The sequence below is a fragment of the Chiloscyllium punctatum genome, chromosome 48 (assembly GCF_047496795.1).
Source record: "Chiloscyllium punctatum isolate Juve2018m chromosome 48, sChiPun1.3, whole genome shotgun sequence".
NCBI classification, from domain to species: Eukaryota; Metazoa; Chordata; class Chondrichthyes; order Orectolobiformes; family Hemiscylliidae; genus Chiloscyllium; species Chiloscyllium punctatum.
The window spans coordinates 52,716,702-52,737,030 of record NC_092786.1 but is presented as its reverse complement, the minus strand read 5'-3'; positions in this window follow the sequence as shown (position 1 = coordinate 52,737,030).

Below are 20,329 nucleotides of genomic sequence, written 5' to 3'. Positions count from 1 at the left end.
TTGCCCGTCCCTAGTTGGCCTTGAGAAGGCGGTGGTGAACCGCCATCTTGAACTGCTGCAGTCCGTGTGCTGTAGGTAGACCCACAATGCCCTTGGGGAGGGAATTGCAGGATTTTGCCACAGCGATATTGAAGGAATGCTGATAGAGTTCCAAGTCAGGATGGTGAGTGGTTGGGAGGGAACTTGCAGGTAGTGGTATTCTAATGTATCTGCTTCCATTGTCCTACTAGTTGGAAGGGGTCATGGTTTTGGAAAGTACTGTCTGAGGACTTTGGATGAATTTCTGCAAATTGGGGATGGTATACCCTGCTGCCAATGGGCATTGGTGGTGGAGGGAGGGGATATTTGTGGTTGTGGAGTCACTCAAGTGGGTTGCTTTGTCCTGGATGGTGTCGAGCTTCTTGAGTGTTGTTTTAGCTGCACCCATCCAGGCAAGTGGGGAGAATTCCATTACACTCCAGATTAGTGCCCTGTAGGTGATGGATAGGCTTCAGGAAGTCAGGATGAGTTACTCACCATGGTATTTCTATATTGTGACCTGCTGTTGTGTTCCTGATCAATGGTAACCCCAAGGTTACAGTGATGGATTCATCATGGTAAAACCACTGAATGTCAAGGGACACTGGTTAGATAGTCTCTTATTGGAGATGGTCAGATGGTCATTGCCTGGCATTTGTGTGGCCTGAATGTTCCTTGCTACTTGTCAGCCCAAGCCTGGATATTATCCAGATCTTGTTAGATTCGAACATGGACTGCTTCAGTAGCTGAGGAGTCACGAATGGTGCTGAACTTTGCACAATCATCGGCTAACTTCCCCACTTCTGACCTTTGATGCAAGGAAAGTGGTTGATGAAGCAGCTGAAGATGGTTGGGCCTAGGACATTGCCCTGAGGAACTCCTGCAGACCTGTCCTGGTGCTGAGATGACTGACCTCCAACAACCACAACCATCTCTCTATGTGTCAGGTATGACTCCAGCCAGTGGAAAGTTTCCCCCTGACACCCATTGATTCCAGTTTGCTAGGGCTCTGTGATGCCACACGTAGACGAATATGGCCTTGATATCAAAAGCTGTCGCTCTCACTCTGAGAGTAAACAGGAAGTAGGATTAGACTAGATGGGTAATGTAAAATTGCAAACCATTGATGAGGCAAATGAACAGTTTATGTGTGACACTATTTCATGACTTATAGTTTCCACTATACTGCACCTCCAATGCTTAACTCTCTTTCGCCTCACAAAGTGAATTCTCATTTTATTGGGGATGTTGGAATCTGTGAGGTTGTTAATTATGCACTGTGTTAACAAACAAATTCCTTTTTATTAAACTAGCAAAATGAAGATTCCAATAAAGGTTTACCTCTGTTTGGAGCCTCCATGCTGTTTGCATATTCACGATATATTCAACCACATAATAATGGACTTCCAATGTAAATTATATATCTATTGCAGAAACATCTCCAATTACATAGGATATGTGCAGCAATACAATAAAGTGGAGTTTCCATCAGATACATTTTCAAAGAATATGTCAAATATGTGCAGGCTGCCTCAATTACTCTAATAGCTGAGCAGATGTAAGAGAAAGGAATTCTTGTCCTCTGGCTAGCAAACCTCAGTGCTCTTTGAAAATGAATGCAGCTGAGTCTAAAAGCAGCTGGATAGAAGCCTGCTCACACTTGCCAGATAAATAAGACATTACCCACTGCAATAGGAGCCTGGGTATACCTTCCAGCTGCCTGCACTTTCACCTTTCCTTTCAACCTAGTGTTGCTGCAGGGGTAAGTCGAACAGGAACAGCTTCAACACTCAGGACAGGACACAAGAGTGGATAAGTAGTCAATGTGCACAAGAGGCATGTTATATGTAATCTCATCAGCTGCAAACCATGTCAAAACAAGTTATGGATTTATTTTACTGCCAACATGGTGAGTGCTTTTTTTATATAAGGAAAGCACTTAGTTGCAAAAACAAAAGTTGTAATTTGAAAACTTGCAAAAGCAGTAGCAGAACTGAGAGATAATAGCCATCAGGAAAGATTGAACAGGCTGCACCTTTTTTTTGTCTAAAATGGATGAGGTTGAGGGTTAATCTGATCGAGGTCTTTAAGATATGTAAGGAATTAAGGATATTTCCACTTGCCAGAAATGGAGATATATATAATACAAATGTAAGATAGTCACTAATAAATCAAAAGGGAATACATGAGAAGTATATAGGTATATATTTGTGACTGTGTTTGTACAAAGGAAAAGAAGAATACGTTGATGAAGGAAGGAGGTCCATGTGGGAGTTCAACATTGGAATGGACCCGAGGCTGATTTTATTGCTGAACATAGTGTGCAATTCTATGTAAAATTAAACCATTTCACATTTAAAAGCAAAAAGATTTAGTATAAGCATGTTAAGTTTTCATACGATAATTAGCCTTGAATATGGTTAAGGCATAGGTTTAAATCCACCCAGGTCAAATCAGCAGATGTCCCTCTTGTGCCCACTGTGAGTGAAGGCAATATTAAGGGGTCTCACTCATGGTGTCAGTACAACCATCCCTATTGGCAATGTCTGTGTGTGTGTGAATGGTGAGCGAAAACAGAATTTGGGCTTGTGTGCAGTGTTGGCCCTGGTTATTTAGGCAATTGAATTCACTTAACCCTCTTTTTGACTGGATGAGGAAACAGTGGGTTTTGTACCCCATTCAGGATTCCTCCCCCCTGAGTTTAATAGAGTGTAACATCCCCCTCTTAAACCCCCTCTCCCCATCACTGATACCCTGTCCCCTGTGTCCCCTGGAAACATCTTCACTGGCCTTGACTGACCACTGTCCTTGCAACTCTCTGACTGACCCCATGGTTTACTGACTCTCTACCCCTCCAGGACTGACCACTGCCCACTCCCTGACAGGACTGATCCTTGCCCACTCCCCAGGCTGTAGCCAGACCAGCCTGTGAGCGGCTGGAGCAGATGACTGACCGTGACGAAGACCCTGGACAACATGTGGACTGTGCCTGACTGACAGCAGTTCCCCTTGACTGGATTGTGGACAAGCTCCCACCCAGTTTGTGAATTGGTGATTTGGATGAATAAATGTGCCATGTGTTTGCCGCAGTTGGGAGTCAGACTGACTTTTCTGAGTGTCGCGCAGTGAGACAAGGTACCAGCTCCACCCCCCACAAGCCACATGCCTCCCATTCGATGATGAGCACAATTCTGTAACATTGTCATCACAGCCTACATCGTTCAGGCCCCTGTAAGATTCTATCAGATGCATGCAACAAGGATGGTAGGAAAATCAGCTTTTTATTAAAATAAATTCTCACAAATTGACCATGAGACAGCCAGTGCAGGCATTGGAACCAAAGTCAGAATGTAAATGGAGGGACTGAAAGGGAGATTTCTCCCTTGACCCAGCAATGCCCAATGTTCACTGTTCAAAATGGAAAATGTTTCACCACCTTAGATGTAATGTCCCACACCAGACGGTGCATAAAAAAGTTAAACATGCAAGAAGCATTTGTCTAATAATGGAGCCAATTTAATTATGACTTAATGACCATCATTATCTCCTTAAAACCATAAACCAATCCAATTTCACTGCTATTACAATATTTTTCTTTATTCTTTCATGGAATATGGGTCTAGCTGCCTATGCCTTCATTCCTCATGAGCTGGTCTTGCTCAGCTATTTCAGAGGGAGACAGTCCGGTAAGCCTGGAGTTTTATGTAGGCCAGACCATGTCAAGACAGCCAATTCCCTTCCCTGAAAGAACATTAAGGATGAAATGAAATTTTATAACAATCAATAGTTCTAGGGACTGGCTTTCAATTTCAGATTTAATCATCAAATCTAAATTTCAACAGCAGCAATGGTGCGATTTGAACCCATCTGGATTAATGAAGTACAGTTCAGATATCATCACTATGCCACTATCTACCAGTACGGACACATATTGCCCAGAGTGACATCCCCTGTAGTATGGGTCTGTCCTGAAAACAGCTCTCAATAAGATGTTGATTTTCACTACACGTTCTCATTGATTAAGCCTCAATAGTAAGTTGTTTTACTAAGGGGACTAGGTGATTTACAATTGAGAACAACACCATTCTCACCTGCTATTCCAATGTGTCGCTTTCCCAATACAGTCACTCAGTAGTATTTAATCAGGGATAGGGACCTCAACTAACTTTTACCCCTCTCTGATTAGGGGAGGTTGAGGTTAACTGCATCATTCCCCATGGCCCATTGGTTGAGAACAGTTCATTCAAAGTATTGTAAAATTGAAACTGAGGTCTCAATCAGACTCACCGCAGGCATCGCAAAGATTGAGAAAGAAGCTGAGAGAAAGGCATTTATCAACTTGGAAACAATTCTTTGTCTTAATGCTCTTGCCTTATCTCCTTGAATTAGTTTGGCATGGATTTCAATAGAGAATCTGGATTAAAATATAATTATCTAGATTTTATGAACACAAGTATTAAGAATGAAGGAAAATACTCAGAGCTCTCATTAATATAATTAAGATGCTCTTCAGGATCAAATATTCTTTTTTACCTTTAAGACTTTGCCTTAAGAACCTCTTAATCTAATTTTATCTGTTGATCCTATTCATACGGAGGAAACATTTCACTTTGAACTCATTTAATCAGCACATTTCCAGTGCTGTACTGCCCTCATGTGGAACTCTGATCTTGATATGTTTCAATCTGTTTCATATTTTCATTTTCTTTTGGACTTTTACCTTCGCCCCAAAAGGGAGCAAATGTTGTTGGCATCTTACCCAGAAGCTGCTATGTGGAAGTCATCTCTGGCAAAGTTACTTGGTGTTGCAAACACAGCTAATCCTGTACAGTCCTCACCCTCTCTAACCTTAGTGGAAAGATGGTGTTGGAGTTGTCACTGAATTATTATGCCAGAACGCCCTGAGGACATGGGTTAAGGTCCAACCAGAACTCCTCATGGCACTTAAATTTAATAAACTGAGAATATAACGCTAGTCTCAGTTGTGTTGATTTTGTCCTCATTGACAAACCTTCTTTAGGGAAAGAGATCTGCTGTCCCAGTCAGACCTACATGTGACTCCAGACCCATATCTATATGGTTGACTTTTAGCTGCCCTCTGACAAGGCCTGGCAAATCATTCGGTTCAAGAGCAATTTGGGATGGGCAATGAATACTGACTTTGCCAGCAATGTCCGCATCGCATAATAGAATATCACAATGAAATGTGTGCCCACTTATATTGGCCAAGAGGAGCCAACTTAACATCAAGGACTCCATAGCAAGACGCTGACTCAAACCACATCAGAATGTGGGGATATTGAGCATACAGACCCACATCCCACAGACATGCTTAGTGAAACAGTGACCCTTAGAAAAGGCCCAGGGCACAGACATAAAAATGATTCCTCGGCTAAATAACATCAGCTACTCAGATAGATGGGTTCACAGACTTCAATCTCTTCAGTCTACAGCAGTGTGGACCAATAGCTAATCAGGTAAAGGTTTATAGAATAATGAAAGGCCTTGATACCATTGAGAAGTTATTATAGTGGACGAGGGGATGCTAGTGGAACTCTGCAAGACGAAGCATTGGATTGACGGGAACAATTCCTTTTCTGAAAAGCCCAGAGACTCTGAAATAATTGCTGGCTGACGCAATGGATGCTAACTCTCTCTCTCTATGCCTTCAAGAGGACATTGGCCATTTCATATTGAAGAGACAGGCCCTAACAACTACAACAAAAACTTATATTTACAGTCAGGTAATGAAAGGGAAGTGCTCCAAAAGCTTGTGATTTTAAATAAATCTGTTGGACTATAACCTGGTGTCATTTATTTCCTTTACTGGTCAGAGTATTGAGTACAGGAGTTGGGAGGTCATGTTGCAGCTGTACAGGACATTGGTAAGGCCATTTTTGGAATATTGCATGCAATTCTGGTCTCCTTCCTATCAGAAAGATGTTGTGAAACTTAAAAGGGTTCACAAAAGATTTACAAGGATGTTGCCAGGGTTGGAGGATTTGAGCTATAGGGAGTGGTTGAATAGGCTGGGGCTGTTTTCCCTGGCGTGTCGGAGGCTGAGGGGTGACCTTATAGAGGTTTACAAAGTCATCAGGGGCATGGATAGGCTAAATGAACAAGGTCTTTTCCCTGGAGTGGGGGAGTCCAGAACTAGAGAGCATAGGTTTAGGGTGAGAAGGGAATGATATAAAAGAGACCTAAGGGGCAATGTTTTCACGCAGAGGGTGGTACGTGTATGGAACGAGCTGCCAGAGGAAGTGGTGGGGGCTGGTACAATTGCAACATTTAAAATGCATCTGGGTACATGAATAGGAAGGGTTTAGAGGGACATGGGCTGGGTGCTGGCAGGTGGGACTAGATTTGGCTGAGATATCTGGTCGGCATGGACAAGTTGGACCGAAGGGTCTGTTTCTCTGCTGTACATCTCTATGACTCTATGTGACTTCTGAAAAAGGACATAATTACGCAAGAAGAACTTTCAAGGAAGTTATTATTGATGAAGGGTTACCGTATGAAGAAAGGTTGAACAGTTGGGCATTTACCCAATGCAGGAGATTAGCACTGGGTCACAATGCTCAATGTTTGCTGAGCTTCTCCTGCATTCTCTGTGTTTGTTTCAGCTAATGTATACCATTTGGAAAAGGTGTGGGGCTGGGGATTGGTTGTCATGTCAGCTGTGATTGGCTGAGGCATTTTATTTTAATAAAGATATGAAAACATTGAAGACAGTGCAAAAGAGATTTACGAGGATAACATCAGAACTGAGAGGGTACAACAATCAAGAAAGTGAACAGACTGAGATTTTTTTCTCTAGAAAGTTGAAGGTTGAGAGATAACAATGAAGGGGTAGATAGGACAGAGAGAAGATGTTTCCAGGTCTGGGAGATTGAAAGATGAGGGGCTATGGTTATAAGAGAATCACTAATAAATCCAATAGGGCATTGAGGAGAAACATCTTAACAATGAGAGAGGTGAAAATGTGGAACTCATTATGCCATGAAGTGAATCGCATGGATGTATTTAAAAGGAATCTTGGTAAGGGAATGGGGCAGAAAAGAATAGGAAGATATGTTGATGGGGTTAGATGAAGAAGGTGGGACAGGGCTTGTGCAGAACATAGACACGGTATGAACAAGGTCAGTCAAATAGTGTTTGTGCTCTGGATGTGATTTTCATGTGGGGCGCACATTAGATGTATTCAAGGTGTGTGCCATGCATTTGAACTCATTGTGACTTAACATTGAGCTCCTGTCTTTTGTCAGTCACTGAAACATCAAGCTGTCTGCAAAGGTCAGAGTCAATAGTGGCTTCAACCACTGCCTCACATCCAATATCCTCTGAGCACATGCAAACTCTGTAAGGTGCTAGAGAATTAAGAGCAATTGGGATTGCAATGCATGTTTACCTTGCATCTTCTGCCAAATCTGGGTCCGGATAAGGAGCAGGATCTGACTCAGGCTGCTGATACAATCACAGCTCAACTCTGAGGCTTTCCTCAATGTTGAAATAAAACAGTCTAATAAAAACTTCAAATGATTAAAGCACAATTTCACAAAATGCAGGCATGAGTGGACAAACTAGGTTCATATATATTGTTATATTTTCTTGGACTTAGCTTAATGGTGATGTTAAGCTGTTTTAAAATGCTTACAATGATAACGCAAGTTTAAATCAGCGGAGAAATGGAGTTCATGCAAGCCATTTAGCCTCCAAACTATAGTGATGCACAGCCCAGGAAATTCCTACAGCTCATCAACAATGGACTTTCCACCAGACAATCAGGTGGGTTTTTCCCTGAAGGAACCATCTACAGGCCAAAAAAAATGACCTCAAAGGTCACAATCTACATTAAAAATCATTAAAGTATCAAGTGTTGTGAGTGGATTCTCAATTTAATTGTTTGACATCTGTAACATACTACTATTAATAAAATTCAAATATTTTACTTACTCACCTTTGAATACAAGCTGAGGGCAGGATCAGCTTTAGCTGATAAGGACAGTCTTATGGTCCTTCCCTCATGTGAAGAGCAGTCACTTGTCATGAAAGAACCAATGACAACTGTACGTACATCTGTTAAACCCGGTGCTGTGTGTCCACCTCGATAAGACAGATTGGGGCAGTTCAAAGAAATGGGTCACAACCACTTTATCCAGGCCAACTAAGAATGTGCAATAAATATCAGCTTTACCAACGATGCCAATTATCTTGAGAATGAATTATAAATGTACCAGGACAGGAATCCTGTAGAGTTTCTTCCATTTAAATAGACTCATAAATTCATGGAGTTTTTAAATTCCTCTTCTTTCTCAGTAGATTTTCTCCTCCACCCTCTTCCCCATCTGTACTCCCCATCCCTCTCTCTGGTCTGTGAATCAGTGCTAATCCACAGGTTGTCTGGGGGTGGCTGCACTATTGCTCACCGTGGGGAAGGTTTGCTACCACCATCCTCTTTCAGAGTAGGACTCGGAGTGAGGTCGAGGCGCTGGTCTAATGAGGAGAGGTGCTTGTCTTCAACAAGATGTAGTTTGTTGCATGGGCCAGTCACTTTGATGTGACAGACATTGTTGCAGTGACCATGAGGAGGACCCAAATGGTACACGTTACTCCTTCGAGATTCTGAGCTATGCTCTAACCAGGTCTGTGTGACATCATCATAGTGGGTATTACTGAAGGGATTCCTGTGCAGGACAAGGGTTGGACACCTGCCTCATCAGCCTGGACCAGGAGAAAGCCTTTGACAGGATATCACACAAAAATATGAGAGATGTTCTCTCCAAAATGGACTTTGGGGAGGGAATCAGCAATTGGATCAGGCTGCTCTACACCAACATTATCAGTGCAGTCTCAATCAATAGGTGGGAATCAGATAGCTCCCCAGTCAGATCTGGAGTCAGGCAGGGCTGCCCTCTCTGTCCTGCCTTGTTTGTGTGCTGCACAGAGCCATTTGCCGAGTCCAGGAAGGATGCGAGCCTGAGAGGGGTGACTATTCCTGGCAGCGGGGGCCTACAAGTTAAGGCCTCTCTGTACATGGATGACATCGCCATTTTCTGCTCGGATCCGCTGTCCGTACACACTCATGTGCATATGTGACCAGTTCGAACGGGCCTCAGGGGGCCAAGGTAAACCGAGGTAAAAGCAAAGCCATGCTCTTTGGGAACTGGGCTGACCAATCCTCGATCCTCTTCACCGTCAGGACCGACCACCTGAAGGTGCTGGGTATTTGGTACAGGGGGGCTGGGGCATGTGCCAAGTCTTGGGAGGAGCGTATCAGCAACGTGAGGCAGAAACTGGGCAGATGGAAGCTACGGTCGCTCTCCATCACGGGAAAAAACCTGGTCATCAGATGTGAGGCACTGTCATTGCTGTTATACGTGGCACAGGTTTGGCCTATCCCCAGAACCTGTGCCGCTACAGTCACCCGGGCCATCTTCCATTTTATATGGAGATCAAAGATGGACTGGGTCCAAAGGAACTCAATGTATAAAGATCTGGGCAATGGGGCGAAAAACACACCCAATGCCACCCTCATGCTGTTGGCCACCTTTGTGTGTGACTGCATCAAGCTGTGCGTGGATCCCCAGTACACAAACACCAAGTGTCACTACGTACTGAGGTTCTACCTGTCCCCGGTGTTACAAAGGATGGACCTGGCCTCGCTGCCGCGGAACGCTCCGAGTAGTTGGACCATTACAGAGTGCAGGACATCCTCAAGGACGAGGGTGAAGAGCCCGAGGTGGTGGTACACGTCGGCACAAATGATGTCGGGAAGAAGAGGAGGAACATACTACAGCGAGACTTCGCAGAACTAGGAAGAAGGCTAAAAAGCAGGACGTCCAAGGTGGTTATCTCCAGTTTGCTTCCAGTTCCTCGGGCTAGTGTGGCCAGAAACCGGGAGATAATGGACTTGAACGTGTGGTTGGGGAACTGGTGCAGGAAGCAAGGTTTCAAGTTCTTGGATCACTGGGGTATATTTTATGGTAACCATAAATTCTACAAGAGAGATGGCTTGCACCTTAATAGAACAGGGATCGGCATTCTGGCAGGCAGGTTTTCTGCTGCAACACCGCTACATTTAAACTAAGTAGCGGGGGGGAGGGGACAAGCTGGATGTTTAAAAAGGAAATTGAAGGGGTAGTTATAACAAGAGAGGTCAAGAAAGACAACTGTATCAAGGAGGCAGAAAACTGGAAAAGGCATCATGCTGTAAAGTTGACTGAAATAAGGGTTGAGGGGAAGGGTGAGAGCAGTAACAAATTAAAAATTCTATATATGAATGCACGAAGCATTAGACACAAGGTGGATGAGCTTGAGGCTCTTTTGGAAATTGGCAGATACGATATTGTGGGGATAACTGAGACGTGGCTTCATGGGGACAGGGCCTGGGAAATGAATATTCAAGGCTACACGTGTTATCGTAAGGACAGACTGACGGGCAGAGGGGGTGGGGTGGCCTTGTTGGTAAGGGAGGATATTCAGTCCCTTGCGCGGGCGGACCTAGAGTCAGGGGATGTAGAGTCAGTGTGGATAGAGCTTCGAAACACTAAGGGTAAAAAGACCCTCATGGGAGTCATCTACAGGCCCCCAAACAGTAGTCTGGATGTTGGAGGTAAGTTGAATCAGGAGCTGAAATTGGCTTTTCGCAAAGATGTTACTACAGTTGTTATGGGGGATTTTAACATGCAGGTAGACTGGGTGAATCAGGATGGTATCGGGCCTCAAGAAAGAGACTTTGTGGAGTGCCTCAGAGATGGATTTTTAGAGCAGCTGGTGCTGGAGCCGACCAGGGATAAGGCGATTCTGGATCTGGTATTGTGTAACGAACCAGAATTGGTCAGTGACCTCGAAGTGAAGGAGCCATTGGGAAGTAGTGACCATAATACAATAAGCTTCAATCTGCAATTTGAGAGGGAGTGGGTACAATCTGAAGTGACAATATTTCAGTTGAATAAAGGGAAATATGGAGCTATGAGGGAGCAACTGGCCAAAGTTCAATGGTTTAATACCTTAACAGGGAAGACCGTGGAGGAACAATGGCGGATATTTCTGTGTATAATGCAGAAGATGCAGGATCAGTTCATTCCTAAAAGGAAGAAAGATCCCAGGAGGAGACATGGGCGGCCGTGGCTGACAAGGGAAGTAAAGAAACATATAAGGTTAAAAGAGAAAAAGTATAACTTAGCGAAGATAAGCGGGAAAATGGAGGACTGGGAAGCTTTTAAAGAACAACAGAGGATTAGTAAGAAGGAAATACGCAGAGAAAAAATGAGGTACGAAGGTAAACTGGCCAAGAATATAAAGGAGGATAGTAAAAGCTTTTTTAGGTATGTCCAAGGCAAAAAAATGGTTAGGACAAAAATTGGGCCCTTGAAGACAGAAGCAGGGGAATATATTACTGGGAACGAAGAAATGGCAGAGGAATTAAATGGGTACTTCAGATCTGCGTTCACTGGGGAAGACACAAGCAATCTCCCTGAGGTAACAGTGGCTGAAGGACCTGAACTTAAGGGAATTTCTATTTGCCAGGATTTGGTGTTGGAGAGACTGTTAGGTCTGAAGGTTGATAAGTCTCCGGGACCTGATGGCCTGCATCCCAGGGTACTGAAGGAGGTGGCTCGGGAAATCGTGGATGCGCTGGTGATTATTTTCCAGAGTTCAATAGAATCGGGGTTGGTTCCTGAGGATTGGAGGGCGGCTAATGTTGTGCCACTTTTTAAGAAGGGTGGGCGGGAGAAAGCAGGAAATTATAGACGAGTTAGTCTGACCTCAGTGGTGGGAAAGATGCTGGAGTCTATTATAAAGGATGAAATTACGGCACATCTGGATAATAGTAACAGGATAGGACAGAGTCAGCATGGATTTATGAAGGGGAAATCATGCTTGACTAATCTTCTTGAATTTTTTGAGGATGTAACTCGGAAGATGGACGAGGGAGATCCAGTGGATGTACTGTACCTGGACTTTCAGAAAGCTTTTGATAAAGTCCCACACAAGAGGTTAGTGAGTAAAATTAGGGTGCACGGGATTGGGGGCAAAGTACTAGATTGGATAGAGAATTGGTTGGCTAATAGGAAACAAAGGGTAGTGATTAACGGCTCCATTTCGAAATGGCAGGCAGTGACCAGTGGGGTACCGCAGGGATCTGTGCTGGGACCGCAGCTTTTTACAATATATGTGAATGATATAGAAGATGGTATCAGCAATAACATTAGCAAATTTGCTGATGACACAAAGCTAGGTGGTAGGGTGAAATGTGATGAGGATGTTAGGGGATTACAGGGTGACCTGGACAAGTTAGGTGAGTGGGCAGATGCATGGCAGATGCAGTTTAATGTGGATAAATGTCTGGTTATCCACTTTGGTGGCAAGAACAGGAAGGCAGATTACTACCTCAATGGTATCAAATTAGGTAAAGGGGCTGTTCAGAGAGATCTGGGTGTTCTTGTCCACCAGTCAATGAAGGCAAGCATGCAGGTACAGCAGGTCATGAAGAAGGCTAATAGCATGCTGGCCTTCATAACAAGAGGGATTGAGTATAGAAGCAAAGAGGTGCTTCTGCAGCTGTACAGGGCCCTGGTGAGACCACACCTGGAGTACTGTGTACAGTTCTGGTCTCCAAATTTGAGGAAAGACATTCTGGCTATTGAGGGAGTGCAGCGTAGGTTCACGAGGTCAATTCCTGGAATGGCAGGATTGCCTTACACGGAAAGACTGAAGCGACTGGGCTTGTATACCCTTGAGTTTAGAAGACTGAGAGGGGATCTGATTGAAACGTATAGGCTTATGAAAGGACTGGACACTCTGGCAGGAGGGAACATATTTCCGTTGATGGGGGAGTGCCGAACCAGAGGACACAACTTAAAAATACGGGGTAGACCATTTAGGACAGAGATGAGGAGAAACTACTTCACCCAGAGAGTGGTGGCTGTGTGGAATGCTCTGCCCCAGAGGGCAGTGGAGGCCCAGTCTCTGGATTCTTTTAAGAAAGAATTGGATAGAGCTCTTAAAGATAGTGGAGTCAAGGGGTATGGAGATAAGGCTGGAACAGGATACTGATTGGGAGTGATCAGCCATGATCATATTGAATGGCGGTGCAGGCTCGAAGGGCAGAATGGCCTGCTCCTGCATCTATTGTCTATTGTCTATTGTCTATTACGTGTCACCTGTCCTTCATGGAGAAGTTTATGAAGAAAAACACCTTTGACCACAAGTCCATCAGGAAGTGGTCAGCACGTAGTGCCCTTGAGACCCTTCGGGAAAAGGAGAGGGCGGATCCTATCAAGCGGTTCCCTGAGCAGACTGTCAAAGCCATTTGGCAGAATGCCTCATCACCAGAACTTTCCAACAAGCACAAAGACATGGTTTGGCTGGTGGTGAGAAGGGCTCTGCCTGTGAGATCTTTTATGTACGCCCGGACTCTCAGCCGCACCACACGCTGCCCTCGAAGTGGCTGCAGGGGGGGACGAGACTGTCACACACCTCCTTCTGGAATGTGCTTATGCAGAAGAAATCTGGAGAGGAATGCAGTAGTGTTTGTCGAGGCTCGTCCCAAGCAGCGCCTTGACGTGGGACTCCATGTTCTATGGTCTGTTCCCCGAGACGCACACCGAGACGAACATCAACTGTGCCTGGAGGATCATCAACTCGGTGAAGGATGCTCTCTGGGCGGTCAGAAACCTGTTGATCTTCCAGCTGAAGGAGTTGACCCCGACTGAGTGTTGCATACTGGCACATTCCAAGGTCCAGGACTACGTGCTGAGGGACGCGCTGATGCTTGGGGCAGCTACTGCCAAGGCGCGGTGGGGAAAGACCACCGTGTAACATCTGCCTGCCTAAGAAGAACAGGGGGCCCACCCAGTCATTTGGGCTCTGCTGACGCCTCAGCAGAAGAGCTGGATAGTAAATGTACAGACTTGTATATAGGAAAAATAAATTTCAATGTCTGTATGTAAAGCAATGTAATGTGTGCACAAGAATGACATGACCAATTGTAAAGAGATCCAAATAATTTTATGAATAAAGTTTAATTTTGAAATAAAAAAAATTACTGAAGGGACTCCTCAGTATTGCCCTTTTCACATCCTTACAACCCTTATTTTTTTTTGACCTGATTGAGGTGTTAACACACATCTCTGGAGGAGGCAGGACTTGAACCCAAGCCTCCTGGTCCAGGGGTAGGGATACTACCATTGCTCCACAAGAGGGCCACAAAATAGCACTCTCATTGTTACTTTCATCTCCTTCCATGCTGATATTGATGTGATTATATAGGCATTTGACATCCTTCAGTTCATTAGCTGGGACACCATTCTTCTCACTGATGGCCGGATAGTGCGTATTGGTCTCATATTCAACATTGAGCACATGACGGCTGAACCCAACTGGTATACGCACAGTCTGTCCAACCAGATCCTGCATTGCACCAGTGTGTCGCTCTTGATCCTCCATTGTGAGAGCTTGAACAAGTTCCAAACCAACGAGTCTTTCAGCAGTTGATAGTGAAGAGTAAAGCAAGCTAATTTTCTCAAGCCGTCAGTAATATCTGAGGCCAATTTATTTTTTCTCCTGCTACCCCTGGCAAGATTAGGACTAAGCACTGGTCAAGGATAAAACTGATCTAAACAGCCTCAGCTCCAGACTGGCTGAATCAGGTGGGCCACTGGGAGAGTCTCTTTTATATTCGCTTTTGTACCTGCCTGCTCATTTATGGTGATTGTGGTGTATGTGGATTTCAGTCAGGTATTTGATAAGGTTCCCCACAGTAGGCTCATTCAGAAAGTTAGGAGGTATGGGATACAGGGAAACTTGGCTGTCTGGATACAGAATTGGCTGGTTGAAAGAAGACAGCGAGTGGTATTGGATGGAACATATTCCGCTTGGAGGTTGGTGACTAGTGGTGTCCTGCAGGGATCTGTTCTTGATCGTCTGCTCTTTGTAGTTTTTATAAATGACTTGGATGAAGAAGTGGAAGGGTGGATTAGTAAGTTTGCCAATGACACAAAGGTCAGTGGTCTTGTAAATTGTGTCAAGGGCTGTTCCAGGCTACAACAAGATATTGACAGGATGCAGAGCTGGGCTGAGAATTGGCAGATGGAGTTCAACCTGGATAAATGCAAAGTGATTCATTTTAGAAGGTCGAATTTGAATGCTGAATACAGGGTTAAAGACATGATTCTTGGCAGTGTGGAGGAATAGCAGGATCTTTGGGTCCATGTTCATAGATCCCTCAAAGTTGACACCCAAGTTGATTGGGTTGTTAAGAAGATGTATGGTGTTTTGGCTTTCATTAAAAGGGGGATTGAGTTTAAGAGCCGTGAGGTTTTGCTGCAGCTCTATAAAACCCTGGTTAGACTACTCTTGGAATATTGTGTCTAGTTCTGGTCACCTCATGTAGATGCTTTTGAGAGGATACAGAAGAGATTTACCAGGATGCTGCCTGGATTTGGATGGCTTGTCTTAAGAAGAGAGGTTGAGTGAGGTTGGGCTTTTCACACTGGAGAGAAGAAGCAAGAGAAGCAACAGAGGTGTACATAATAATGAGCAGCGTAGATAAAGTAGATAGCCAGAGACTTTCCCCTAGGCAGAAAGGGCAGTCATGAGGGCTTATAATTTTAAGGTGATTGGAGGAAGGTATAGGGAAAATGTCAGAGGTAGGTTCTTTACGCAGAGAGTGGTGGGTACATGGAATGCACTGCCAGCCATGGAAGTGGAGTCAGAGAGATTAGGGACATTTTAGCGACGGCTGGACATGCATATGGATGACATTAAATTGAGGGGTTTGTGGGTTGGGTTGATCTCAGATTAAGATAAATGCTTGGCACAACATCATGGGCCGAAGAGTCTGCACTGTGCTGTACTGTTATATGTTCTATGCTTCCAGCCCCCTTTGAAAGTAGCGTTGTAGAACAGAAAGACCTCAGGGTTCAGGTACATAATTCTTTGAAGTTTGCATCATATATAGATAGGGTGGTTAAAATTGTCTTAAGCATGCTTGCCTTCATTGCTCAGACCTTTGGGTATAGGATTTGGGACATTATGTTGAGGTTGTTCAGGATGTGGGTGAGGCCTCTTCTGGAGTACTGTGTACAGTTCTGGTCAGCTGTTATAGAGTCATAGAGATGTACAGGAAAGATAATATTAAGGTGGAGAGCGTTCAGAAGAGATTTACCAGGATGTTGCTGGGAATGGAGGGTTTGAAATATAAGGAGAGACTGGATAGGCTGGGATTTTTTTCACCGGAGCATAGGGTTGAGGGGTGATCTTATAGAGGTTTATAAAATCATGAGGGGTATAGATAAGGTGAATGGCAAGTGTTTTTTTTCCCTAGGGTGGGGCATATCACGACGAGAGGAGTATGTTTTTAGGGTGAGAGGAGAAAGATTTTAAAAAGACATGAGAGGCAACCTTTTTACACAGAGAGTGGTTCGTGTGTGGAAGGAACTTCCAGAGGAAGTGGTAGATGCGGGTATAGGTACAATGTTTAAAAGACATTTAGATGAGTGCATGAATAAGAAATGTTTGGAGGGATATAGGCCAAGCACAGGCAGGTGGGGACTAGTTTAAGATTAGATTACTCACAGTGTGGAAACAGGCCCTTTGGCCCAACAAGGCAACACCGACCCTCTGAAGAGAACCCCACCCAGACCCATTCCCCTACACCCTTTAGCATGGCCAATTCACCCAACTTGCATGTTTTTGGACTGAGGGAGGAAATGGAGCACCTGGAGGAATTCCATGCAGACACGGGGAGAATGTGCAGGCGGGAATTGAACCCAGGTCTCTGGCGCTGTGAGGCAGCAGTACTAACCACTGTGCCACCGTGCCCCCATTTAATTTGAGATTCTGGTCGCCATGGACTAGTTGGACTGTGATGTATGATTCTATGAAAGACAGCAGGGCTCCATTCCCAATGGACCTCCAGTACTCTGCCATTCACAGTGTCCAGTGCTCAGTACACAACAAATCTGATCAGGGAAGAGATGAGGAGAATTTCCTTTACATAGAGCAGGTCCCATGTCCACAGTCACTTGTTCAATCTCATCATTATTCATCACTGCCCCAAGATGTGAGTCCTTGATAAGACTATTGTAGTTCCTTTCCTCATCTACCACACCATCCAAACCATTTTATCCCACTCTGTTTCCATTACTACATTCCCACCTGAGAGAAAAATTCCCCCCAGCTGCCTCACTAACTCAATTTCCCTATGTTTTTCCTTCTGACCATCAATGCACCCTGGAATCTCTGCTACAATATTCCCACTTACCTGTTTCTTTGCCCTTTCCTTTGCCACCGATTTTACTCCAAAATACTTCGCCTCTCCCAAAAACCCTCTTCCCCATGACTTCAAATCAAAGGGCAATAGACTGGAGCACATTTATCGCCCATTTGGTAATCCATTGCTTGATCTGACTCAACCACATCGAGCCATCTCATACAGTGCGGCCTTCAATGCTAAGTGTGAAGGGTTCATGTATTCATTTCCAAGACCAGTGCTAATGCAGAGCTTCCTCTGCTATGTACCTTCGCTTCCTCTCCCCACACCCCCACTGTCATATTGGCCTCCTTCCCAGACCCCCAGCCGTTGCAGATCCTATCACACTACAGTTTCTCCTTCAAACGTCCGTCTTGCTCACCCCCTTCACAACAAATCTGATCAGGGAAGAGATGAGGAGAATTTCCTTTACATAGAGCAGGTCCCATGTCCACAGTCACTTGTTCAATCTCATCATTATTCATCACTGCCCCAAGATGTGAGTCCTTGATAAGACTATTGTAGTTCCTTCCCTCATCTACCACACCATCTCACCTTAAACATCTTCCAAACTCAACTTCTGGCCACTCAGCATCCCCTCTTGGGGATGTTTGAGAACTGTGAGAAAATCCAATCTGTCCCTTTGTTCCCGCTTATTTTGAGGCTAGGCCCCTTAGTTCTAGTTTCACCCACAACTCCCTGCATCCATCTTATTTATTCCTTTCATAAATCTATATGTTTCTCTTAGACACCCTTATATTTTTTGAAATCCCAGTCGAGAGTGTGGTGTTGGAAAATCACAGCAGGTCAGGCAGTTTCCGAGGAGCAGGAGAATGGACGTTTTGGGCATAAGCCACTGATCAGGAATGAGGCTTGTGGGTCATTGCTGAGAGACTTCTCTTCATAAGCCAACCCTCTCAACACTGAAATCAACTTAGTGAACCTCCTCTGCACCCCCTCCAGTGTCAATACATCCCTTCTCAGATTAGGAGATAAAACTACGGATCTGTGAATCGGTGGAATTCCCTCACTGGGTCACAACTGAGGTGACTTTATTGAATGTTTTTAAGGCAAAAAAAGATAGATTTTTGAACAGTAAAGGAATTAAGGGTTATAGTGAGCGAGAGGGTAAGTGGAGCTGAGTCCATGAAATGATTGGCAAAGATCTTATTAAATGGTGGAGCAGGCATGATAGGCCAGATGGCCAATTCCTGCTCTTATTTTTTACATTCTTATGTTCTTCAGGATGTCAGGTTAAGACCAAGATGAGGTGGAATTCTTCTCTCATCGAGTTGCGAGTCTTTGAAACTCATTGTCACAGAGAGCTGTGGGAGGACTGAGTCTTTGTGTATGTTCAAGGCTCAGATAGATTCTTGATCAGTCGGGGAATCAAAGGTTATGGGAAAGGGCAGGAAAGCAGACATGAGGACTGTCAGATCAGCCATGATCTATGAATGGTGGAGCATGCTTGAGGGGCTGAATGGCCTACCCCTGTTCCTGTTTCTTTTGGCCTTATATTCTGATCATTGGTTAAAAAAAGTGTGGGATGCACAATAATTTTTTTTGTGTAGTGCCAGGCATGAGATTCCAGCCAAGAACTTACAGGTGAACAATTTGAACTAAAAGGTAATGTTTGAACATTTGGATGTACGATGAATTCAAAATTCCTTTGTGCTGGCAGCTCAAAGTTTCAATTATAAAGAAGTTGCATTAACATTGCCTGGATTCCTTTGAGTTTTGAAGATGGTAGATTAAACTAATTACAGTGTTTAAAATAATAACAATTTGTTTGCATAAAAAAAGAGAAATGATTTCCTGCAGTTGGGAGAATCCAGATTAATGCGACACAATCTTAACATTAATTCCGGATGCTGAAGAGTTAAGTCAGGAGATATCTCTTCCTAACCAAGGTCACAGATATCTAAACTTTGTTCCCTGAAGTCTTCAAAGCTGGGAGTAATTAATCTTTCTTGGAATATGGAGTAAATGTGGATAAAGATTAAAATGTCGATTACTCCTGATAGAATTGAACAACATTACAGATAGTTGGGAAAAAACTGGCCCACCCCTGTCTTGTACACAGTTAGGCAGAACTTACAGCACTGAAAGAGGCCATTTGGCCCAACTGGTCTTTGCCAGTATTGGATGCGCCATATAGGCCTCCTCCTAATTGAACCTTAAAGCATATCCTTCAATTATTTTTGCCAATAGCTGTGTGTCTAGTTTCTCCTTAAGTATATCTATGCCATTTCTCTGAATTATTCCCCATGGTAGCATGTCCATATTCTCACCACTCTCTGGTCAGAGAGGTTCCTTCTGAACTCCCTCTTTGAGTCCTACAATTTATGATTAAGTATTATCCTCATAAATTCTTTTTGCAACTTTTCCAGTGTTTCATTATCCAGTTGGTTCTTGTATTGTATAGATATAGATGGATTATTGTGGGGTGATAAGGTGGCTCAGTGGTTGCAAAGCTGCCTCTCAGCACCAGAGACTCAGGTTCGATTCCAGCCTCAGGCAACTGTCTGTGTGGAGTTTGCACATTCTCCCTGTGTCTGTATGAGTTTCACCCACAATCCAAAGATGTGCAGGTTAGGTGAATTGGCCATGCTAAATTGCCCATAGTGGAGGTTATTAGTCAGGGATAAATATAGGGTAGGGGAATGGGTCTGGGTGGGTTACTCTTCAGTCAGTGTGAACTTGTTGGGCCAAAGGGTCTGTTTCCATGCTGTAGGGATTTGAACCCTAATTGTGGTTTGATCTATTTTTAACCATAAATGCTGGGTCTAGTTTCAGTCAACAAAAGTGAAATGTTTTGATTGGACAGAGAGAAACCACAAAGTCAATGTTTAACATCCAAACTAGTTGGAAAGAGAAGGCAGTTTCTTTTTCTCCATTGGCGGGATATGGGCATTTATGGCTGGGACAGCATTGATTGCCCATCCCTGGTTGAAAAGGTGGGGATGAGCTGCCATCTTGAACCACTGCAGTCCGCCTGCTGTGGGTTGACCCACAATGCCCTTTGGGTTGGAATTCCAGGACTTTAACTCAGTG